The sequence below is a fragment of the Salvia miltiorrhiza genome, chromosome 4 (assembly GCF_028751815.1).
Source record: "Salvia miltiorrhiza cultivar Shanhuang (shh) chromosome 4, IMPLAD_Smil_shh, whole genome shotgun sequence".
NCBI classification, from domain to species: Eukaryota; Viridiplantae; Streptophyta; class Magnoliopsida; order Lamiales; family Lamiaceae; genus Salvia; species Salvia miltiorrhiza.
This window is the reverse complement of record NC_080390.1, coordinates 30,815,358-30,841,491: the sequence shown is the minus strand read 5'-3', so window position 1 is coordinate 30,841,491 and position 26,134 is coordinate 30,815,358. Positions and strand designations below refer to the sequence as shown.

The 26,134-nt window shown below is 42.0% G+C and overlaps 2 long non-coding RNA genes and 1 pseudogene across 2 annotated transcripts; 1 reads left to right on the top strand and 2 right to left on the bottom strand.

Moving 5' to 3' along the window:
- LOC131023277 (uncharacterized) overlaps nucleotides 1-26,134 on the top strand; it is a 132,829-nt pseudogene that overhangs the window by 10,452 nt on the left and 96,243 nt on the right.
- On the bottom strand, nucleotides 13,993-14,981 carry LOC131022866 (uncharacterized). Its single transcript, XR_009101440.1, has 2 exons — nucleotides 14,861-14,981; nucleotides 13,993-14,271 (listed from the first exon to the last, which is right to left on the bottom strand). It is a non-coding gene; the product is annotated as an uncharacterized LOC131022866 (long non-coding RNA).
- On the bottom strand, nucleotides 24,479-25,395 carry LOC131022867 (uncharacterized). Its single transcript, XR_009101441.1, has 2 exons — nucleotides 25,341-25,395; nucleotides 24,479-24,757 (listed from the first exon to the last, which is right to left on the bottom strand). It is a non-coding gene; the product is annotated as an uncharacterized LOC131022867 (long non-coding RNA).

Below are 26,134 nucleotides of genomic sequence, written 5' to 3'. Positions count from 1 at the left end.
CAGGGAGCTTCACTATCGCTTGTGTGATTGGAGGGCAGAACTTCTCCCGTGTTCTTTGTGACTTAGGGGCGAGCATCAATCTGACGCCTCTCTCTATTTTCAACCGGTTGGAGATTGGAGATATCAAGCCTACCTCTATTGCATTGCAGATGGCAGATCGTTCCATAACATATCCCAAGGGCGTTGTGGAGGATGTTCTAGTGCAGGTGGAGCAGTTTATCTTTCCTGTCGATTTCGTAGTCTTGGACATGCCGGAGGACAAGAATACTCCATTGATCTTAGGACGTCCGTTTCTAGCTACGGGACGTTCGTTGATAGATGTGCAAGATGGAGATCTGACTTTCCGCGTCAATGATGAAAAGATGACGTTATCCATCTATGATGCAATGAAGAAGCCAGCTAAACCACAAATCGAGGATTGCAACTTAATCGAGTCTGTAGTGGATTCCACTGCAACCGTGAAGGATCCTTTGGAGAAGTGCATCACACAGTCCTTATACCCTTATTCCAATCTAGACGAGGCGTGTGATGAGATTTTAGATTATATTGCAGAGCTGGAGGCCGTAGAGAAACATCCCATCGATCTTGTCCCTTACATGGATATTCACAAACCTGTTGATGGGGGAAGGAAATCGGTGGAAAAAGAATTCCCCACGCCAGCGGATTCAAACACGCTAGAGGATTCAACCAGGCCAGAGGAGTCTGCTACGCCAGCGGAGTCAAACAAGCCAGAGGATTTAACCAGGCCAGAGGAGTCATCCAGAGCTGCCGCCACACCCAAAATTGAGCTGAAACAACTTCCAGAGCACTTGAAGTACCAATTTTTGGGTGACAATGAAACTTTTCCTGTTATTGTTTCTGCCTATCTATCTCCGTTGGAGTTGGAGAAGTTGATGCGAGTTTTGAGAAAATACAAGTCTGCTATAGGATGGTCTATTTCCGACATCAAAGGAATTAGTCCTTCTATTTGCATGCATCGTATCTTAATGGAGCAGGAATACAAGCCTAAGGTGCAGCCGCAACGACGTTTGAATCCGGCAATGCAAGAAGTTGTGAGAAACGAGGTGCTCAAGTGGTTGGATGCAGGAATCATTTATGCCATCTCTGATAGTGAGTGGGTGTGCCCGACGCAAGTTGTCTCTAAGAAGGGAGGCATGACTGTGGTTAAGGATGAGAAAGATGATCTCATAGCTATGAGGCTGGTCACAGGATGGCGCGTGTGCATTGATTACCGAGCGTTGAATGCAGCCACACGTAAGGATCACTTTCCTTTGCCGTTTATTGATCAGATGCTTGACCGATTGGCAGGATATGAGTACTACTGTTTCTTGGATGTGTACTCGGGTTACAATTAGATTATGATAGTCCCGGAGGATCAGCATAAGACCGCGTTTACTTGTCCCTATGGCATCTTTGCTTTTAGGAGGATTTCTTTTGGTCTTTGCAATGCTCCTGCCACTTTCCAGCGTTGCATGATGGCGATTTTCCATGGGCTGATTGAAAATACCATGGAGGTATTTATGGACGATTTCTCTGTCTTTGGATCCTCCTTTGATAATTGCTTGGACAATCTTGCTCAAGTGTTGCAGCGTTGTGAGGAGACGGCACTCGTACTCAATTGGGAAAAGTGCCACTTCATGGTCCGTGAGGGCATTGTTTTGGGGCATAGGGTCTCTGCTCAAGGATTGGAGGTGGATCGTGCTAAGATCGTGGCCATTGAAAAGTTGCCGCCTCCTACTTCTGTGAAATCAGTGCGGAGCTTTCTTAGGCATGCAGGATTTTACAGGCGCTTCATCAAAGACTTCTCCAAACTGTCCAAGCCACTTTGTGCTTTACTAGAGAAAGATGTGAAGTTTGTCTTCACCGACGAATGTCGCGTCTCCTTTGAGAAGTTGAAAGCCGCGCTGATCTCTACGCCAGTGTTGATCACACCGGACTGGAGTGCTCCGTTTGAATTGATGTGCGATGCTAGCAATTGGGCCGTGGGAGCTGTGTTGGGGCAAAAGAGAGATAAGTTATTCAAGGTAATTTACTATACTAGTAAAACTTTGGATTCTGCTCAGAGGAATTACACAACCACGGAAAAGGAACTACTAGCTGTGGTGTATGCTTTTGATAAGTTCCGTTCTTATTTGATTGGAACTCATTCAATTGTCTACACTGATCATGCCGCCATCCGCTACTTGTTCACGAAGAAGGACTCCAAACCTCGATTGATTCGTTGGATTTTATTGCTGCAAGAGTTTGATATGGAGATCCGAGATTGAAAGGGATGTGAGAATGTGGTAGCCGACCACTTGTCTCGCTTGGAGAATCCGATCGAAGGGGATGATCCAAAGATGGCCATCAATGAATCTTTCCCCGATGAGCAAATATGGGCTCTGTTATTTAAGGATCCTTGGTATGCTAAGTATAGCAATTACTTGGTTATTGGAGCTCTTCCCGAGGGATTGTCGCACTATCAAAAGAAGAAGTTCCTCCATGATGTCAAGTTCTATTATTGGGAGGATCCTTACCTATACCGGAGGTGCGCCGATGGCTTTATTCGGTGATGTGTTAGAGAGCATGAATAGCCAAAGATCATTGAAGAATGCCATAGCTCACCTAGTGGAGGCCACTTTGCTGCCAACCGCACTGCCATGAAGGTAAATCATAGTGGATTCTATTGGCCTTCAATTTTCGCAGATTGCCATGCTTTTGTGAAGTCTTGCGATCGATGCCAGCGCATGGGCAACATTACCAAGCGGGATGAGATGCCGCAGAATATCATTGTTGAGGTGGAGCTGTTTGATGTTTGGGGAATTGACTTCATGGATCATTTCCCTGCTTCTTGCGGCTTTTCCTATATATTGCTTGCTGTGGAGTATGTGTCTCAATGGGTGGAGGCGATCCCAACTACCACCAATGATTCCAAGGTAGTCATTAAATTCTTGCAAAAGAATATTTTGACTCGGTTCGGAGCACCAAGAGCGTTGCTTAGTGATGGGGGGTCGCACTTCAACAATAAATTACTAGCGAGCATGTTGGCAAAGTATGGAGTAAAGCACAAGGTGACAACTCCATATCATCCTCAAGCTAATGGGCAGGCAGAGTTAGCGAATCGAGAGATCAAACAGATTTTAGAGAAGAGTGTCGCCAATAAGAAGGATTGGGCGAAGCACCTAGATGATGCTCTTTGGGCGTATCGCATTGCTTACAAAACTCCAATTGGTATGTCTCCCTATCAACTTGTCTTCGGCAAGTCATGTCATTTACCTGTTGAGATTGAGCATAAGGCATATTGGGCGACGAGGAGAATCAACTTGGAGTTCAAGGAGGCTGGTCATACAAGGCGAGATCTATTGACGGAGTTAGATGAATGGATGAATGAGGCCTATGAGAGTTCCCGCATCTACAAAGAGAGGGCCAAGAAATTCCATGATTTAAGCATCCGCACCAAGGAAATCAAGCCAGGAGATGAGGTACTCCTATACAACTCGAAATTACGCTTGTTTCCTGGCAAGCTGCAATCAAGATGGACAGGGCCATATGTGGTGCATAAGAGCAATTGGAATGGGACGTATGAGTTGTTTGCCGCTGATGGCACTATTTTCACTGTCAATGGTCATCGTCTCAAACCATACTTCAAGTCAAACATGGATCGTGGCCTTGAAGTTGTCAAATTCAATGACCCATGAGTTGAGGTATCGTCGAGCTCTAGACGTTAAATTAAGCACTTGTTGGGAGGTAACCCAATTGTTTTTCTTTGTTTTGTTTTTCCTTTCTTTTCGTTTTGTTTTGTTTCGTTTTGTTTCTCTTTGTTTGTTGTTTTGTTTGGGGCGGGTATTTCTCTGCCAGATTTCTGGAGGTCTTCATGTTCCAGCGCGACCACTTTCCACGCTGCACATGTCCAGCGCAGCCATTCTCCCATCTGAAAAAGACCGCAAACCCACCTTTTCACCGCCTCTCACGACGCTTCAGTTTTTCAATGCCGATAATCAGGGACGTTTTCTCAATTCTCCTTGTTTCTTTTGTGCCCTGAGGACATGGCATGTTTTAAGTGTGGGGGGTGTTTTGTTGCTTATATTTTTCAAAATTGGGCGAAATTGATTTTTCTATGCTTAGTTTTTGGTCTCGAATCTGGCTAATTTTTATGAATTTGTGGAAGAGAAGATGGTTTTCGATGTGAATTTCGGGTTTGTGAATGAATGAGGATATTGTTGTCATTGTGATTGCCTACGATCGTATCTTATCTGTGAAAATGTTGGATGAATTGCCAACTTCAAAATTGTCAGCTCTGAAACATCTGGCCTGTTCTGAAAACGTGATAGCTCTGAGTCTCTGCTCATCTAGTCTAACTATGAGCATGGGAAACCACGTGAAAAGAATTTGGATTACATCCAAATGGTTTTATTTCATGAATTATGGCTCAACTGTCGAAATCTCAAGCACACAAAGTGTGAAAAATAGGTGATATTGATTATAAAGGCGATCACATTAGGGAATTCACTTCTAGCGGAGAATTGGGTCTGATCGAATTACTTGCATTACTCTTTTGTTGCTTCTTAAACTTTGAGTTACTTGCATGACCGAGAGATGTATGTTGATTGTAAAGTTTTGAATAGATTTTGTGAATGATTGAATGGGAATGAACATTGTTGAAATCGATCTCTTCCTAGGATTCATATAGATTTTGCTTGAGGACAAGCAAAAGACTAAGTGTGGGGGAGTTGATTTATGCTTAATTTACTCTATTTTTAAGGGTTTGTTTGTGCATGTTTTAAGATAATCTTCTGGAAATTGGTACGTTTATGGTGTATTTTATGCTTTGCAGGAGATTTAGGCTTTCGAGATGGAAGAATGCAGTTTTGAATGAATTTGGCGTTCTCCAAGTGTTCTGGTTTCCAGAGCAGAGGAACCGACATTTCCAGAGCAGAGAAATCACCATTCCTATGGAGTCAGAGAAATCAAAGTTCAGTGCAGCGAAATCCACGAACGCCAGAGGAATCGAAGCGAGCGCGGAAACGCCAGAGGACTCATAAGGCGCCAGAGGAGTCGCCATTCCAGAGGAGTCGAGGTCAGAGGAGTCGATGCCAGAGGACTCGCTTCCCCGCTGCCAGAGCGGAGGAATGCCACAGAGGAGTCGATGCCAGAGGACTCGCTTCTCCGCTGCCAGAGCGGAGAAATGCCAGAGCGGAGGTCCATTTCTCTGGCGCAACCTATTCCGCTGGCGAGGTCAGAGAAATCACCCATTCCGCTGGCGATACCATTCCTCTGGCGATAACAGGGAAATCATCCATTCCTCTGGCGAGAGCTGCGAAGTTGGCAAGAGTAGGAGTATTTTCCGGAGCGCACATCCAGCTGGAGAGTTGCCTTATTCCACACGATTCTATTACCTTTAGAATTCCACTTTGCATGGCAACTTCCATGGTGATCCGAAGGAAATCTGAAGCTTATAAATAGGTCCTCTTTTGACCTATTGAGGACACCAACACACATCCGAGAACCCTAGCATTCATACTTTAGTTTTTAGCTTTAGAATTTTATTGCTTTTCAGTTTTAAGGCTTGGATCAAGATTGAAGATTCAAGTCGCTACTTCAGTTTTTATTCGGTTTTTATATAATTTGTTTTTACAATTGCTTTATTTTTAATTATGTTTATGTTTTATATGTCTGGCTAGTTTCCTTTAGCTGATTCTAGGGTTTGTAAATAGTTGATTGAATTTATGTGATTTATTTGTTAATACCTTTGTGCCTTCCAGTTTATGATTCATAATTCCTGGTGCTTAATTTCTTGTGAATTATTTGGCCAATAGTTTGCATGTTTAGCTATTCGGTTTGAGACCTAGCGGAGATAACTGTTTAGCGGATTCAGGAATGTATGATATGATTTTAACCTTGAGACCTAGCGGAGATAGGTGGATCATAGGGAGCTATTCTTAGGAACTTTTGGGAGTTAGTAGATTTTCTTGAGACCTAACAGAGATAGATAATTTACTAATCTACGATCGTTGCTGCTCTAGCGAGAGTAATTGATTAATTAAGTGATCTCTCATCATAACTGGATTAAATTGGTACATAGGATTAATAGATTAATTGCGTAGATTTAATTGATGAATTTACTACCCTAGGATCAGTTGTCTTTTATTTTTGATATTTTCCTACGTGATTTTAATTACTGTTATTTGCGTTTTAGTTTAGATCAACCAATCTCTACGTTCTGTTGCCTGTCTACTATTTAAGTCTGTTTAGGAGATAGATAAAGTCGTTTCGTTGTGTCAATCCCTGTGGATACGATATCTGGTTACTATTTCTGTGCTACAATTACACCGTGTTAGTTGCGGTATTTTGTGCTAATAATTTAGTGATCAGAAATCAGTACGGAGCTTTCTTGGGCATGCAGGATTTTACAGGCGCTTCATCAAAGACTTCTCCAAACTGTCCAAGCCACTATGTGCTTTGCTAGAGAAGGATGTGAAGTTTGTCTTCACCGATGAGTGCCTCGCCTCCTTTGAGAAGTTGAAAGCCGCGCTGATCTCTACACCAGTGTTGATCACGCCAGATTGGAGTGCTCCGTTTGAATTGATGTGCGATGCTAGCGATTGGGCCGTGGGAGCTCTGTTGGGGCAAAAGAGAGATAAGTTATTCAAGGTAATTTACTATACTAGTAAAACTTTGGATTCTGCTCAGAGGAATTACACAACCACAGAGAAGGAGCTGCTAGCTGTGGTGTATGCTTTTGATAAGTTCCGTTCTTATTTGATTGGAACTCATTCAATTGTCTACACTGATCATGCCGCCATCCGCTACTTGTTCACAAAGAAGGACTCCAAGCCCCGCTTGATTCGTTGGATCTTATTGCTGCAAGAGTTTGATATGGAGATCCGAGACCGAAAGGGATGTGAGAATGTGGTAGCTGACCACCTGTCTAGATTGGAGAATCCGATCGAAGGAGATGATCCGAAGATGGCCATGAATGAGTCTTTTCCCGATGAGCAGATTTGGGCAGTGCTATTTAAGGATCCTTGGTATGCAAAGTATAGCAATTACTTGGTTATTGGAGCTCTTCCCGAGGGGTTGAACCACTATCAAAAGAAGAAGTTCCTCCATGATGTCAAGTTTTATTATTGGGAGGATCCTTACCTATACCGGAGGTGCGCCGATGGCTTCATTCGACGATGTGTTAGAGAGCGTGAATGGCCGAAGATCATAGAGGAGTGCCATAGCTCGCCTAGTGGAGGTCACTTTGCTGCCAACCGCACTGCCATGGGCAACATTACCAAGCGGGATGAGATGCCGCAAAACATCATTGTCGAGGTAGAGCTATTTGATGTTTGGGGAATTGACTTCATGGGTCCTTTCCCTCCTTCATGTGGTTTTTCCTACATATTGCTTGCTGTGGAGTATGTGTCTCGATGGGTGGAGGCGATCCCAACCACCACTAATGATTCAAAGGTAGTCATTAAATTCTTGCAAAAGAATATTTTGACTCGGTTCGGAGCACCGAGAGCGTTGCTTAGTGATGGGGGGTCGCACTTCAACAACAAGTTACTAGCAAGTGTGTTGGCGAAGTATGGAGTAAAGCACAAGGTGACGACTCCATATCATCCTCAAGCTAATGGGCAGGCAGAGTTGGCAAATCGAGAGATCATGCAGATCTTGGATAAGAGCGTCGCCAATAAGAAAGATTGGGCAAAGCACTTAGATGATGCTCTTTGGGCGTATCGCACTGCCTACAAAACTCTGATTGGTATGTCTCCCTATCAACTTGTTTTTGGCAAATCCTGTCATTTACCTGTTGAGATTGAGCACAAGGCATATTGGGCGACGAGGAGAATCAATTTGGAGTTCAAGGAGGCCGGTCATACAAGGCGGGATATGCTGACGGAGTTGGATGAGTGGAGGAATGAAACTTACGAGAGTTCTCGTATCTACAAGGAAAGGGCGAAGAAGTTCCATGATTTGAACATCCGCACAAAGGAATTCAAGCCGGGACATAAGGTACTCTTTTATGATTCTAAGCTCCGACTATTTCCTGGCAAGCTGCAGTCTAGATGGAGAGGTCCTTACGTGGTTCACAAGAGCAATTGGAATGGGACCTATGAGTTGCTTGCGTCGAATGGGTCTACTTTCACTGTTAATGGTCAATGCCTCAAACCATACTTCAAAGCAAAGTTGGACCGCGACGTGGAAGTGGTCAACTTCGTCGATCCGTGATTGAAGGTATCGTCGAGCTCTAGACGTTAAATTAAGCACTTGTTGGGAGGTAACCCAACTGTTTTTTTTTTCTTTGTTTTGTTTTTCTTTCTTTTTGTTTCGTTTTGTTTCTCTTTGTTTCTTTGTTTTGTTTGGGTTTTTAGTGCGGTGTTGAGCTTGGAAGTCGCGAGAACTCGCGCTTTACCACCGCCAGAGGAACAAGTGTTTCTCTGCCAGATTTCTGGAGGTCTTCCTGTCCAGAGGAGCCGCACTCTTCGCTGCCCTACCCAGCGCCGCCACTCTCTACTCTGCCCAAGTTCACAAACCTTTTCACCGCCTCTCACGATGGTTCAGCTTTTCATTGCCGATAATCAGGGACGTTTTCTACACTCTTCGTATTTCTTTTATGCCCTGAGGACTTGGCATGTTTTAAGTGTGGGGGGGTGTTTTGTTGCTTATATTTTTCAAAATTGGGCGAAATTGATTTTTCTATGCTTAGTTTTTGATCTCGAATCTGGCTAATTTTTATGAATTTGTGGAAGAGAAGATGGTTTTCGATGTGCATTTTGGGTTTGTGAATGAATGGAGGATATTCTTGTTTTACCTTTGATATATGTTTCTTGATTGTGTAAAGAATTATGAGTTGTGTTGCAACACTTTTGTAAGTTAGTAAAACGTGATTTGTCCGGTAGATGCTAGAAGGAGTGTTGTCATTGTGATTGCCTACGATCGTATCTTATCTGTGAAAATGTTGGACGAATTGCCAACTTCAAAATTTCCAGCTCTGAAACATCTGGCCTGTTCTAAAAACGTGATAGCTCTGAGTCTTTGCTCCTCTAGTTTAACTATGAGCATGGGAAACCACGTGAAAAGACTTTGGATTACATCCAAATGGTTTTATTTCATGAATTATGGCTCAACTGTCGAAATCTCAAGCACACAAAGTGTGAAAATTGGTGATATTGATTATAAAGGCGATCACATTAGGGAATTCACTTCTAGCGGAGAATTGGGTCTGATCGAATTACTTGCATTACTCTTGTGTTGCTTCTTAAACTTTAAGATTACTTGCATGATTGAGAGATGTGTGTTGATTGTAAAGTTTTGAATTGACTTTGTGAATGATTGGATGGAAATTTACATTGTTGAAATCAATTTCTTCCTAGGATTCATATAGATTTTGCTTGAGGACAAGCAAAAGGCTAAGTGTGGGGGAGTTGATTTATGCTTAATTTACTATATTTTTAAGGGTTTGTTTGTGCGTATTTTAAGATAATCTTCTGGAAATTGGTGCGTTTATGGTGTATTTTATGCTTTGCAGGAGATTTAGGCTTTCGAGATGAAAGAATGCAATTTTGGATGATTTTGGCGTTTTCTAGGTGTTTTGGTCTCCAGAGCAGAGAAATCATCATTCCTCTGGAAGACTAGAGAAATCAAAGCCCAGATCAGTGAAGTCGAAAGCCAGAGCAGAGAAACCAATCGCCAGAGAAATCAACATATCAGAGCAGAGGAGTCGCTAGTCAGAGGAGTCGCTAGTCAGAGGACTCATAAGGCGCCAGAGGAGTCGCCATTCCGGAGCGCTAGTCGAGGCCAGAGGAATCGCCAGAGAAATCACTTCGCCAGAGAAATCAACATGTCAGAGAAGTCGCTAGTCAGAAAAGTCAAGTCCTCAATTTCAGAGGAGTCGCCATTCCTCTGAAGAAAGCCAGAGCGGAGGAAGGCCAGAGCTGAAGAAAGCCAGAGCGGAGGAAGGCCAGAGCTGAAGAAGACCAGAGCGGAAGACATTCCGCTGGTGACCCATTCCGCTGACGAAGTACCAGAGATATCACCCATTCCTCTGGCGAATGCCAGAGCGATCATCATTCCGCTGGCAACCCATTTCTCTGGCGAGGTCAGAGAAATCATCTAATCCTCTGGCGCGACCCGTTTCCCGGGTAACATCCGTTCCTCTGGCGAGAAGCTGCGAATTCGGCAAGAGTGGGAGTATTTTCCGGAGCGCGCATCCAGCTGGAAAGTTGCCTTATTTTACACGATTCTATTACCTTTAGAATTCTACTTTGCATGGCAACTTCCATGGTGATCCGAAGGAAATCTGAAGCTTATAAATAGGTCCTCTTTTGACCTATTCATGATACCCCGAACACCCAAACACTTTAGTTTTCATATTTTTCAGTTTTATAGTTTTAGACTTTTATTGTTTTCTAGTTTTCAAGGCTTGGATCAAGATTGAAGATTCAAGCCGCTACTTCAGTTTTCATTCAGTTTTTATACAATTTATTTTTACAATTGCGTTCAATTTAATTATGTTTATGTTTGATTTTATTATGTCTGGCTAGTTCTTTTAATCTGAACCTAGGATTTGTACATAGCTAATTGATTATGTGTTTTTGATTTGTTGATATCAATTTGCCTTCCAACTTATGATTCATGATTCCTGGTGCTTATTCTATTGTGAATTATTTGATCAGTGATTTACATGTCTAGCTGTTCAGTTTGAGTCTTGAATGCGATAATTGTTCAGCTGATTCAGGAATGCATGATATAGTGTTAGCCTTGAGTCTTGAATGCGATAGGTGAAGCTATAGGAAGCTATTCTTTATGTGCTATTTGGAGTTGATTGATTCCTTGGAGTCTTGAATGCGAAAAGGGGTTAGTTAATCTACGTTCATAGGTGGTCGTTAGAGACGCTTGTGAATAATATAGTGATCTTTCATCAGGGTTGGATTAAAATTGGTAATTGAATCAATAGGTTGAATACATGTAGTTGATTAGTGAAAGTACATCCCTAGGGTCAGAGCTTTCCTTATATTTGAGTTAATTATCATAGTTTACATGCTATTTAGTTTTTATTTAGTTAATCTTAGTTCGTAAATCACCTTCATCATTGTTTTGCCTGTTTACTGTTAGAATCTGTTTAGGAAATAGTTTTAGCAATTTCGTTTTACAGTCTCTGTGGATACGATACTCTGCTTGCTATTTGCGTACTACAATTACACTGTTTAGTTGCAGTTTTTGTCGCTATAAAAATAGTGATCAGAATGATATGAGGAATGGGGGGAAAATGGGGTTTTAGAGCTCAAAATCACGTCTGGGGCCCACTTGGGGGAAGCCCCGCCCTTTTCCCGCGGTCACGGCCCGCGTCCGCGGCCTACAAACGTGGGGAAGGATCAGGGGACCAGCGGTCCCACCCCGCGGCCGCGGGTGGTGACCGCGGGTGTCTCCTGGAGTCGGGGGCAGCTCACCCGCGGTCCCACCCCGCGGCCGCGGGTGGTGACCGCGGGGTACTGGGCGTTTTGCGCAGTCCGCTCATTTTGCTCCGTTCTCCCCCGTCCGGATTCGGATTTGGTCGCCGTTTGCGCTCACGGATTCCTCTCGAGACGTACTTCAATCTCATATCTTCAAAATCCTCCAATTAATCCTTGAGTTTTCCTGAAATTACTCCAAAACTACACCAAGACATCAAATCTTCATAAAACTAAATATTCGGGCACAAACAAGCATTCACAAGCAAAACATGAAGGGAAATGACAACAAATCATGTAAAATTGAGGTACGAAAACGATGTTTGTCACTAGCAGGTTACTATAGAAGATTCATCGAAGGATTCTCGAAATTGGCTAGGCCAATGACTCAGCTTTTGATAAAAGGGACTAAGTATGTTTAGTCTGAAGCTTGTGAACAAAGTTTTAAGGAGCTCTAGACAAGGCTAGCCACTGCTCCAGTGTTAGCAATACCAAAAGAGAATGAAGAAACTAGGATTGGGTTGCGTGTTGATGCAAAATCTGAAAATGATAGCATACGCGTCTCGTCAATTGAAGCCCCATGAGCTGAACTACCCGACTCATGATTTAGAACTAGCAGTCGTCGTGCACGCGCTGAAGATTTGGAGACACTACCTCTATGGAGTTAAGTGTGAGATCTTTACAGATCACAAGAGTTTAAAGTACTTCTTCGAGCAAAAGGATTTGAACATGAGACAACGAAGATGGCTCGAATTAGTAAAGGATTACGATTGCACCATCAGTTACCATCCAGGAAAAGCGAATGTAGTAGCTGACGCCCTGAGTCGAAAGACGAAGGCTAAGCTAGGGTATTTTATCACCCAACAGAAGGAACTGATCCGTGACTTTGCCTCACTCAGTTTAGAAATTGTTCATCCTCCGAACACAGTATCGGGTTGTGTAGCTGCGCTGACAGCTAAACCTGATTTGAGAGAAAGAATTGTACAAGCACAAAGAGAAGATTGGTTCTTGGAGAAGATGCGTCTCGCTGCAAGAACAAATGAAACGAAGAGATTCACTGAAGCCAATGATAACGCAATTATGGTTGATGAAAGATTGTGTGTGCCACATAAGGAAGAGTTAAAGAACGAGATTATGAGCGAAGCTCATGATACTCCTTGCACTGCACATCCAGGCAGCACAAAGATGTACCAGGATTTAAAGAAAATTTTCTGGTGGAAAGGAATAAAAAGAGATGTAGCCTTGTTTGTAGAGCGATGTCTCGCTTGTCAACAAGTGAAGGCCGTGCATCAGAGGCCGTATGGAATGCTGCAACCACTACCAATCCCCGAGTGGAAGTGGGAGCACATCAACATGGACTTCGTAGTGAGTCTACCGAAGTCGGTACGTGGAAATACTGCAATTTGGGTCATAGTGGACCGATTATCAAAGACAACGCACTTTCTGCCAATTCAAATGACATTTGGATTGGAAAAACTTGCAAAGTTATATGTCAAAGAGATAGTACGCCTTCACGGTGTACCTGTATCTATCACGTCAGATCGTGACACCAGATTCACATCGCGTTTCTAGAAAAGTTTACAAGAAGCAATGGGCACTCAGCTGAACTTCAGCACAGCGTACCACCCTCAGACTGACGGACAGTTAGAAAGAACGATTCAGATTCTAGAAGATATGTTGCGAACGATTGTCGCAGACAAAGGTGGAAGTTGGGAGGATTTGTTACCTCTCGTGGAATTTGCTTATAACAACAGTTATCAAGCAACAATTGGAATGGCTCCATATGAGGCTTTGTATGGCCGAAAATGTCGATCACCACTTTACTGGGATGAAGTGGGTGAAAGAAAGTTGTTAGGTCTTGAAATGGTCCAACAGATGGTTGAGAAAGTCGACCACATCAAGCAAAGAATCAAAGAAGCTCAAGATAGACAAAAGTCTTACGCCGATAAACGCCGATCGGAGTTAGAATTCAATGTTGGGGATCGAGTTTTCCTCAAAGTTTCTCCCTCAAAAGGGGTTATACGTTTCGAAAAGAGGGGCAAGTTACGACCCCGTTATATAGGACCTTTTGAGATCCTAGATAAGATAGGCCCTGTAGCCTATAGGTTGGCATTGCCGCCTAGTATTGGGAACGTGCACAATGTGTTTCATGTCTCTCAATTAAGAAAGTATGTGTTTGATCCAAAACATGTGATTAAGCACGATGAAGTGGTCCTAGCCCAGGACTTGAGTTATGAAGAGAAACCAGTCCAGATACTTGATCGCAAGGTTCAAGTTTTACGGAACAAGAATACTGTTCTCGTTAAAGTGAAGTGGAACCATCACGGGATGGAAGAGGCCACATGGGAACTAGAAGATTCAATGAAAGTCAAGTATCCCCAGCTACATTATCAAGGTATGTAAATTCGCGGACGAAATTTTCTTTAAGGAGGGAGGGATGTTGTCGCAGCCCGATATAGCCAGTGATAGCGTATACCAAGTATCGTACGACTAATAATAAAAATAATCATGAAAGAAATAGAATTTATGTCTTGCTTTAGCGGAAGCATTTGCAACTATACTCTTTTTCAAGAAAGACTTTAAGACTAAATTAAATTACTTGCTTGGTAAAACATAATTCGAGACTTCGCAAGGTTTGAGAGTATTTTCCCTTATGGGATATTACAGGCAACAGCAAATTAAATAAAGAGATTCATCAGAGTTGTGCAGCGATGCGTTACTATATGTGTGAAGACATATAGCAGGGAGTTTAATAACTTATAGAGTCATAGCAATAAGATAAGCATGAGACATAGAAAGACACGGTCAACTGACAATTCCAACAGCCTTCACCCATCCTCGCGCCAAGCCAGACCTGCACATTTAGAAATACATGCAGGGCTGAGTACCAAAAAGCACTCAGTGGACTCATGCCGGAAATAATTGAAATCTTGCTCTTAGAGCTATATGTCAATCTTGCCCTTTTCAATGCATCAACAGGATTTAATTGAGATTAAAAATACCTGTTCATGTTTTTCTGTCATAAACTCATTTGCATCATCATCATTAGTCTGCAGACATTATATACTGGGTATGTGCCAACTATGATAACTCATATAATATATATATATATATATATATATATATATACTAGGTGAAGAGAAGGAGGCCTCCTTCAAATCACCGTGACCGGCCGACTAGAGACGGCTCACGATCACCTCTTGTGCACATAACCTTTACTGTCATCTGGATCAGTTAAAGGTCGATATCTTGCTTCATGAACTTAGTCATGTCTTTCATAAGGCAACATACCATACTTCTTTCTCATCAATAATAAATATGGCAAGATGACAATTTTCATAATATGCATCAGTAATGCTTCAACATGCTTCATTTTCATAATACTTTGCATTTGAACTCATTATCATGGTAGCTAACCATAATAGAGTTAGAATAAAGCCCACCTGTCTCAGGAGTCGATGACACAACGCTCGGGGTCGTACTAACGCCGGCCGTCACTCGAACCTTTAGTGGCGCACGTGTTTAGATTGCCATGTGACAAAATAAACTCTAGTTAGAAACTCATCTAACTCATATCTCATACTTAAGCTTAAACTTTCATCATGTGCTTAATCTCATCTTATAACTTCTCCACTATTTACCCAACTGGACTTCCCAATATAATCAGATATCTTATCCAATTAAAGGACTCTCAATCCTAGGCAAATAGCATTCAAAAATCACTTAATCATACATGCTTCAAAATAATCACTTATTTCACATAATATGCATATAACTTATCTTAATAATCAAATGACTTAAAAGTCATTATATGAACTTGAAATCTTTTTCTCTGTGGGGAAAATCCCAAATATTCATATAAGCCTTGAAAAATTTATAAAACTTTCTAGTAGCATTTTTATGCCATAATATGTTGTATAATTCCACCAAAACCCTTTAAAATTTCTTTACACAAAATCAAAGTAAAATTTTCGGACATTCCAGTTTACCATTCTGTTCTGTCTCAACTTTAACGAATAAACTGCTTTAACTCAGGAATCTCCTGGATTCGAGACTTATACCGATGAAAACCGCTTTGAGTCTAGTTTCGTTTAAAAAAAAGTAGACTGAAAAACTCCAAGTGGTTTAAGAGATATGGGTGTTTTCCCACAGTCTACCAGATTCAGCAGTTTGGCACGACTGGAAGCTAGGATTTTTACAAATTAGCAAACGTTGTCCAAATGCTTTGAAATTTTACATGAGTCTGTATAACACTTGTATCTTTCTCCCATAAAAGTTTGGGAGGCTGAATATTTTTGAAAGTTACTGAAATGTGCGACTCCACAGACTGCCCTTCAAAATTTCCGGTGGAAATGTGCAGTAAACGTTTTATATTTTAAAAAGGTAGTAAACCAAGTCCAAATGACTTGAAAGTTTACCAGTGCTTACAAGACTCATATATGTACACACCATAAAATCTTGAAGATTTTTGGACGAGGGAAACCTTGTCGATTCATCAGTCCAGAACGTAAGAAAATTCCCGAAATGGTCGAATTTATAACATATACACATATCATCATAGATTCATGCTTTCACCATCATTCTCATGCATTTTCTTACTAAGAACTTATCATGCTTCACTAATCATAACATATAGCCCTTTCAAGGGTTCTCAAGAAACATATCTCTTCCTCTCATGTATCTAACATGGAGAGGTGTATGAGCACATGAAGGTAGTGGAAAGTTGAAAGAATTCATCATGCTTTCTTATATCAAAATTTTCGAGAATTACAAGAGTGGAGAGGGGACTATCATGCTTCTATATACTTCAATAAACATGCTTATACATCAAGGAAAATATATATATACAACATGAGAGGAGAATTGAGATTGCTACCAACAAGATTAATGGAGGTGGAATAGAGAATGATGCGTAGGCCTCTTGGAGCTTGATTTTGAAGATTGAAGTACACTTGATAGCTTGGTGTGAGGGTAGAACTCTTTTGGCTTCCTTAATCCTTTCCAAAAATGGTGAAACAAGGAGAGAAAAAGTGTGGTGAGTGAGAAGGGGGGGCTGCCGAAGGGGAAGAAAAAGGGAGAGAGATAGCTTGCTTGTCTTGATGCTTTGATGAGAGGATGTGATGGAGGGATTGCTTCCATCAATGCATATCTTGTCTTAAATGTGTGAGGATGTCATGATGTGAGGGGAATAGAGAGTGAGAAGAGAGAAGAAGAGAAGAGAGAAGAGTGAGGGCCGAGAGGGAGTGATCGAGTAAGGGGGGGGAAGAGAGAGACTTGCATGTGCATGTGTGATCTTCCATAAATACACTATCTTGTAGTAAATGATGGATTAATGGTTGAGGATGTCATGAGATGAGGTGAATAGAGAAAGAGAAGAGAGAAGGAGGGAAGAGAGAAGAGTGAGGGACGAGAGAGAGAGATATGAGAGAGAGGTGTGAGAGCTTAAAGTTTGGGATTGTGTTTGGCTAACTAGGTTAGCCTTTTAGGGCCTTACTATGCTTGCATGTGTGCTACATTTATGGGGGAGGAGAATGAAGTAATGAGGGAGAGAAACCGAGAGAAAGAGTGAGAGAGATTGAGAGAGGTCGAGAGATAGAGAGAGTGAGAGAGAGTGAGAGAGATCGAGAGATAGAGAGAGTGAGAGAGAGTGAGAGATAGAGAGAGTGAGAGAGATATAGAGATAGAGAGAGTGAGAGAGATCGAGAGATAGAGAGAGTGAGAGAGAGTGAGAGAGATCGAGAGATAGAGAGAGTGAGAGAGATCGAGAGATAGAGAGAGTGAGAGAGATCTAGAAAAAAATATATACATATATGCTTGAATACTTTACATCACTAATTTAGTGTGTAGGAATATATCCCACGGAAATATATTTATTTTCGTGTGGGAAAAACTTATCTCAAATATGATATTACAATATCATAATAACAATGCATCAAAATCACATGTGAATATTCTACCACGTAAAATATTTAAATCACATAGACAATTCAATAAAATATAGGGCGAAGATAGGTTTCTCTATAAGAGAATTTATATGACCCGAGAAAGATAATATCGCCTTCTATAATTCTCAAAAATAATTCTTATCTCATTTATTCGCCCACGTGCATAATTCCTCTAGCTACTATTTAAAACTCAATTTAAATACGAGCTAGGGCACAATTAGCTTCTCAAAATACGGGGTGTTACATCCTTACCCCCTTAAAAAAAAATTTCGTCCCGAAATTTGAAATCTCACCTTCGGGAAACAACTCTGGATATTTTTCCTTCATTTTATCCTCCAATTCCCAAGTTGCTTCTTCTTGCCCGTGATGTCGCCATTATATTTTGACTAAGGCAATTGACTTATTTCTTAATTGTTGAATCTTTCTATCCAACACAGCTTCGGGTCTTTCTTCATATATCAGGTCCGGTTCAAGAGATATATCCTCTCGATGAATAACATGCTTCGGGTCAAACACATATTTTCTCAACTGCGACACGTGAAAGACATTGTGAACATTCGCGAAATTTGGAGGTAACGCGAGTCTATAGGCAACAGGGCCTACTCTTTCTAATATATCATATGGGCCTATAAATCTAGGCTTGAGCTTTCCTTTTATACCGAAGCGGTGAATCCCTCGAGAAGGGGAAACTTTCAAAAAGACTTTACTTCCCACTTCGAATTGAATCTCTGTGCGTCTAGTGTCGGCATAAGATTTTTGACGATCTTGAGCTTCTTTAATTCGTTGCCGAATTTGTCTCACAGTTGTGATCATTTCTTCCACTGCGTCAGGACCTAACACTTTTCTTTCTCCTACTTCATCCCAATAAAGCGGAGATCTACATTTTCTTCCATAGAGGGCTTCATATGGTGCCATGTTAATAGTCGTTTGGAAACTATTATTGTAGGCAAATTCAATCAGGGGTAACACTTGTTCCCATTGAGCTCCTCTATCTAACACTACAGTCCGAATCATATCTTCCAAAATTTGTATAGTTCTTTCAGACTGTCCATCCGTCTGTGGATGAAAAGCTGTGCTAAAATTCAACTTGGTACCTAATTCCCTGTGTAAGCTCATCCAAAAACGTGAGGTAAATTTTGTATCTCTATCGGAGGTAATCGTCATTGGAACTCCGTGCAAACGTACTATCTCACGAATGTATATTTGAGCTAACTTTTCAGACCCATGCGTGACAGGAATTGGTATGAAATGAGCACTTTTTGTCAATCTATCTATGATCACCCAAACAGCGGTATTTCCTTTATTCGACTTTGGCAACGCAGTGACAAAGTCCATGGCAATGTGGTCCCATTTCCATTTTGGGATTTCCAACGGTTGTAATTTGCCATAAGGTCGTTGGTGCAACGCCTTCACTTGCTGACAAGCTAAACATCGTTCTACAAACGAAGCTATGTCTCGCTTCATGCCTTCCCACCAAAATCTTGCTTTTAAATCTTGGTACATCTTCGTACCTCCTGGATGTGCTGCGTAAGGCGGGTCATGAGCCTCACTCATGATTTCATTTCTTAATTTCTCATTATTGGGTACACAGATTCTTCCCTCAAACATCAATGCATTATCTGCTGCTTCTTGATATGAATCAAGCTTCTCGGTACGGATTTTCACCCGCAATCTTTCTAATTTCTCATCCTCTCTTTGCATACTAACAATTCTTGATCTTAGATCGGGGGTAACACTGAGTGTCGCCATGATCAAATCTGTGGTTTGCGATGGAAATACCACTTCCAACCTTAACCTTTCGAATTCTCTGACCAAGTCATTCTCCTTGGTTAGGATACATCCTAACTTTCCTCGTTCCATTCTACTCAAGGCATCTGCCACGACGTTGGCCTTGCCTGGATGATAATTGATTCCACAATCATAGTCCTTGACTAATTCTAGCCATCTTCTTTGTCTCATATTCAGATCCTTTTGCTCAAAGAAATATTTGAGACTCTTATGGTCGGTGTAAATTTCACACCGTACTCCATAAAGGTGGTGTCTCCAAATTTTCAATGCGTGTACTACTGCTGCTAGCTCCAAGTCATGCGTCGGGTAATTTGCTTCATGTGGCCTAAGCTGTCGCGAGGCGTAAGCTATTACCTTTCCCTCTTGCATCAGTACACATCCTAGTCCTTTCTTTGATGCGTCTGTATAGATAGTATATTCTTTGTTTGCTTCTGGAACGGCTAGTACTGGGGCAGTAGTCAATCTCTTCTTCAATTCTTGAAAGCTTTGCTCACACTCGTTCGTCCACAAGAATTTGACTTCTTTCTTGAGCAGATGAGTTATAGGCTTGGCTATTTTGGAGAAATCTTGTATAAAACGACGGTAGTAGCCTGCTAATCCTAGAAAGCTACGAATTTCGTGAGGTGTCGTTGGTGATCTCCATTCTTGCACTGCTTGTACTTTGGCAGGATCCACTTTGATTCCCGCAGCTGAAATGACGTGGCCTAAGAAATTGACTTCTCGTAGCCAAAACTCACATTTGCTATACTTAGCATAAAGCTTTTCAGCTCTTAGCTTCTCTAGCACTGTTCTAAGGTGCTCTTCATGTTCCATCTCATTCTTTGAGTAAATCAAGATGTCGTCTATGAATACCAACACGAATTGATCCAAAAATTCGTGAAACACTCGATTCATGAGATCCATGAAGACGGCGGGGGCATTTGTTAATCCAAAAGGCATCACTATGAACTCATAGTGTCCGTATCTCGTGCGGAATGCTGTCTTTGGAATGTCCTCAGGTCGTATCCTCAATTGGTGATATCCCGTCCTTAAATCTATCTTTGAGAAAGCGCGTGCTCCTCGAAGTTGGTCAAACAAATCGTCTATACGTGGCAAAGGATACTTGTTCTTTAGGGTTACCTTGTTCAATTCCCGGTAATCGATGCACAATCTTAAACTCCCATCTTTCTTTTTGACAAAGAGGACCGGCGCTCCCCAAGGCGAAGCACTGGGTCGAACGAATCCCATGTCCAACAACTCTTGTAGTTGCAACTTCAGTTCTTGCAATTCTGCTGGTGCCATCCTATATGGTGCTTTGGATATTGGTGCTGCTCCAGGCTCCAAATCGATCGCGAATTCTAATTGTCGGTTCGGGGGTAGACCTGGTAGAACGTCAGGGAAAACGTCTTGATACTCCCGCACTACAGGTACATCTTCAATCTTCACTTGTGCTTCCTCTTCTTGGTTCAAGTATACTAAATATGCTGTCGCACCTTTTTCTTTTAGTATCTTGTTCGCTTGCACTGCAGAGATAATAGGTGTCTTCTTCCATTTTCTATTGATGGCATAAAAACATGTGGGTTCCTCGCCTGGTGGCTGGAATGATATCCGTCTTTGCTCGCACTGTATCACCGCATGGTGTTCTGCTAACCAGTCCATTCCCAAAATGATGTCTGTGGTCCACATTCGCATTAGTCTCAACGTCTTAGCCTTAAGCTTAAGAGGTCCTAATTCGAATTCCAAGTTAGGACACACATGTGTAACTGTGGTGATCTTTCCTAAGGGAGTGGCTACCCTTAAGTGTAGCTGGGCTGGTTCTACTTTCAGCTCTAACGTATCCACACAGGTATATGAGATGAAAGAATGTGATGCTCCCGTATCAAAGAGAATAACAATGGGTACACCTTTCAGTTCCCCAATACCTGTTAGGTTTCCTTGATTCTTATCCTGATTCTTCTGATTGATAGCATACATCATTTGATGTTGTGGTGGTCTTCCTGCTTGCGGTGCAGGTAGCTGCTTATGAGGCTGGTTTGGACGGCGAAAAGGTTGTTGCTGTAGTGGTTGAGGTAGAGGGAGAATTCCTTCCATTGCCCTGAGCTGTGGGGTTGGAAACTGATTGGGTCTTCCCCCACTCATCCCTTGCTGTCGGTTGGGGCACTGGCTCGAGTAATGCCCTGGTTTTCCACAAGTGAAACAATTTGGGTTTCCAGCTTTGCACACTCCTGTGTGTAACCTGTTGCACTTAGGACAAGGGGATATCCCTTGGTGTCCGGGGTGTGATGTCGCTGGTCCACCATAAAAAGACTTATCGCCCTTCACGAAGGGAGGCTGAACATTCTGGCCTTGCCATGGCTTCTTGCCGTCATTTCTATGATTATCCCATTTGCGTTTTCCTTTCTGTCCTTGATTAGAGTAGGGAGTGTTTGATGCTTGCGTGTAATGGCCTGATGGAGGCGTTGGTGCGTGTGTTGCTTTCTCCGGCTGCATTGCTAGCTCCATATCTAGAGCTCTGTTCAAGGCCTCGGCATAGGAAAGTGCCGTTTGACTTGCTAAAACCACTCTTATCTCTTGCCTCAGTCCGGCGCAAAACAACTCGGACATCTTCTCGTCCGTATCCACTCTATACGGTGCATAGCTGGCCAGATCGCAGAATAGTCGATCGTACTCCACTACAGTTATATTTCCTTGCTTTAAGGTGGTAAACTCCATCTCTTTCTTTTTCCTATAACTTCTGGGTATGAACTTCTCACACAGAGCAGTCTTAAAAAGCTCCCAAGTGAGTTCATCTAACTGCTCCGGGGCCATAGTTTTCTGCTTTGCTTCCCACCAATAGTCGGCGGTTCCTTTCAGCTGGTAAGACACGCACATAAGACGTTCTGCGTCGTTGCATCTCAAAAATCGAAAGATTCGTTCCATAGCACGAATCCATTCTTCCGTTTCGGCAGGGTCTCCCGTGCCTGCGAAAGTCGGTGGGTTCTGTCTTAAGAAAAGTTCTTCCACTCTCCTATCTTGAGGTGGAGGCGGCGGCGTAGGTTCTCTGGGTTCTTCCTCATTCACGGGTACATTTCTGTTCACTCTTCGTGGAGGCATTATGACAATCTACAAGTTTGGGTCAAAAGATAAGTTCCTCTATGTGACAAGGCTCATTGTACTCTAGTCTTATAGCTGAGAAATTCACAACATAACATGCATCTCAAATATATATCATGCGTCTCATATATATATATAGGTATATATATATACATACTTTCACATAGAGTATACTTAATGCGTCAAAATACTGTGCTTTCAATCAATGTATACAAATTGACAATTACTTCATAACAATGCATCAAAACAAGTAATCTCATTACTCATTTAGTCAAAAATGGCCACTTTGGCCCATCATGTATATACCGTGAAAATTGCCTCAGTGAGGTCTTTCTTTGTACAAAATGTATACTATGATCTATAACTGCTATAGGTCAGTACAAAGTACTACTCTGTTAAAGACCTAACTACTGCATTAACACTGCGTCTATGTACAAGCAGCCCTACAACTGGGTACAGATACTATCCGTTACCCGAGTACTATAGGGGCCTAACAAAATCAGTACAAGCCCTGGTCTGGGATGGAACTATCCATTGCCAGCCAAAACTATGGGCTATCTAAACAAAGCTACTATATATACAGATGCATCTCTACATAATACCATCATATCAGTACCATATCCACCCATGACCTCTACCGTCATCCCGGCTACCCTCGTCACTCCCATCCTCCGTAGCATCATCACCGTCATCCTCTCGAGCGTCGCCCAATCGAGGCACATATGGCACGCCGTCCTCACTGTCAGAGTCAGCACGGTGAAACGGGTCGTAAGAGGCTCTCTCTCGAAGCGGATCCCCTCGAGGAATGTCCGTCTCGAATGCCAAGCCCATGCTAGGAAGATCCAAGGGCTGTGAGGTGAGAGTCCCAACAATCGGGACTGATCCTGCGTCGTCCTCCGGGTCTCTAGCCATCCCCGGGGGTCGTGACGGCCCTGGTGCGAGTGGGTCAACATCGGCCATAGTGATCTCACCCTCTCCAACAGCAGGGAGGGGAGGAACAGGAAGGGTCTCACGGATGGGGCTCATCAGCTGCTCAGTGGTATCAATGGCCTCAGTGGTGTCGATGGTCATAGGGGTAACAAAGGATAAATATCCAAAAGTCGGGGAGTACATCCCGGGAGAATACATGGGATAGTGAGGGTCCAAGACATCCATAGGAGAAATCTCTTCCTCGGGCAGAGTGCCCTGAGGGAGTGCAGGAATAGGGTCATCAATCGGCTGGGAGCTAAGGAGCTCTAGTCCCAATGCCATAAGGGGATCCTCAGTCTCAGGAAGACCCTGAGGCTGGCTCTCTGCCTCACCCTCTCGGGTGTCACTCTCCGTCAGATAAAAATAGGGTGGGTTCGCATAAATCACGAACCGGCTCAACAGAATGGATAGGTACTCCGGAAATCGCACCTCAAATCCTCCCGGTGCCAACGGGCTATAGAAGTCTGGGGCGATAAAATGACACCAGGCCTGCCAGTGGGGTGGCATCCTATGTGATAGTATCTGCATGGCCTGCTGCGCTGTGACTCCGTACTCCACGGCGTCTATCCACCTGTGGTGGAAACGGGCCAAGAACTCCCCAATAGTCTCATGGTGCTCTAAAGTATAGTCGTAGAAAGCCTGTACTATATCGAATCCCTCTGCCATGCTATAAACAAAATAACAACTCTTGTTATTAAGTCAAGAATGACTTACTCGTTTATTTCTTAACAGCATACTTGCTTGTCTATCTTTCTCTACAATTCTCGTAATGTATTATGCACTTATCGTGTCTCTTTCTCAACTTATAAAACACTTTCTCATTAACTTGCTCAATTGCATATCTCATGCTCATAAGAAACTTTAACTTACTCAAATGCATATCTCATGCACATAAGTAACTTTAAACTCAATCAAATGCATATCTCATGCATATAAGTAACTTTAAAACACAATCAAATGCATATCTCATGCATATAAGTAACTTTAAAACTTTAACTTGCATACCTCGTCAAGCTGGCGGAGATGGGGTGTTGGCTCTTGTCAGTGACATAACTCTTTTAGTCTAAGACTCTAGCTTAGACTAATAACTCAATTGAGAAGAGACTCTATAAGGGATTATGCTCAGAGCAGACGAGCTGCTCTGATACCACTCTGTCGCAGCCCGATATAGCCAGTGATAGCGTATACCAAGTATCGTACGACTAATAATAAAAATAATCATGAAAGAAATAGAATTTATGTCTTGCTTTAGCGGAAGCATTTGCAACTATACTCTTTTTCAAGAAAGACTTTAAGACTAAATTAAATTACTTGCTTGGTAAAACATAATTCGAGACTTCGCAAGGTTTGAGAGTATTTTCCCTTATGGGATATTACAGGCAACAGCAAATTAAATAAAGAGATTCATCAGAGTTGTGCAGCGATGCGTTACTATATGTGTGAAGACATATAGCAGGGAGTTTAATAACTTATAGAGTCATAGCAATAAGATAAGCATGAGACATAGAAAGACACGGTCAACTGACAATTCCAACAGCCTTCACCCATCCTCGCGCCAAGCCAGACCTGCACATTTAGAAATACATGCAGGGCTGAGTACCAAAAAGCACTCAGTGGACTCATGCCGGAAATAATTGAAATCTTGCTCTTAGAGCTATATGTCAATCTTGCCCTTTTCAATGCATCAACAGGATTTAACTGAGATTAAAAATACCTGTTCATGTTTTTCTGTCATAAACTCATTTGCATCATCATCATTAGTCTGCAGACATTATATACTGGGTATGTGCCAACTATGATAACTCATATAATATATATATATATATATATATATACTAGGTGAAGAGAAGGAGGCCTCCTTCAAATCACCGTGACCGGCCGACTAGAGACGGCTCACGATCACCTCTTGTGCACATAATCTTTACTGTCATCTGGATCAGTTAAAGGCCGATATCTTGCTTCATGAACTTAGTCATGTCTTTCATAAGGCAACATACCATACTTCTTTCTCATCAATAATAAATATGGCAAGATGACAATTTTCATAATATGCATCAGTAATGCTTCAACATGCTTCATTTTCATAATACTTTGCATTTGAACTCATTATCATGGTAGCTAACCATAATAGAGTTAGAATAAAGCCCACCTGTCTCAGGAGTCGATGACACAACGCTCGGGGTCGTACTAACGTCGGCCGTCACTCGAACCTTTAGTGGCGCACGTGTTTAGATTGCCATGTGACAAAATAAACTCTAGTTAGAAACTCATCTAACTCATATCTCATACTTAAGCTTAAACTTTCATCATGTGCTTAATCTCATCTTATAACTTCTCCACTATTTACCCAACTGGACTTCCCAATATAATCAGATATCTTATCCAATTAAAGGACTCTCAATCCTAGGCAAATAGCATTCAAAAATCACTTAATCATACATGCTTCAAAATAATCACTTATTTCACATAATATACATATAACTTATCTTAATAATCAAATGACTTAAAAGTCATTATATGAACTTGAAATCTTTTTCTCTGTGGGGAAAATCCCAAATATTCATATAAGCCTTGAAAAATTTATAAAACTTTCTAGTAGCATTTTTATGCCATAATATGTTGTATAATTCCACCAAAACCCTTTAAAAATTCTTAACACAAAATCAAAGTAAAATTTTCGGACCTTCCAGTTTACCATTCTGTTCTGTCTCGACTTTAACGAATAAACTGCTTTAACTCAGGAATCTCCTGGATTCGAGACTTATACCGATGCAAACCTCTTTGAGTCTAGTTTCGTTTAAAAAAACGTAGACTGAAAAACTCCAAGTGGTTTAAGAGATATGGGTGTTTTCCCACAGTCTACCAGATTCGGCAGTTTGGCACGACTGGAAGCTAGGATTTTTAAAAATTAGCAAACGTTGTCCAAATGCTTTGAAATGTTAC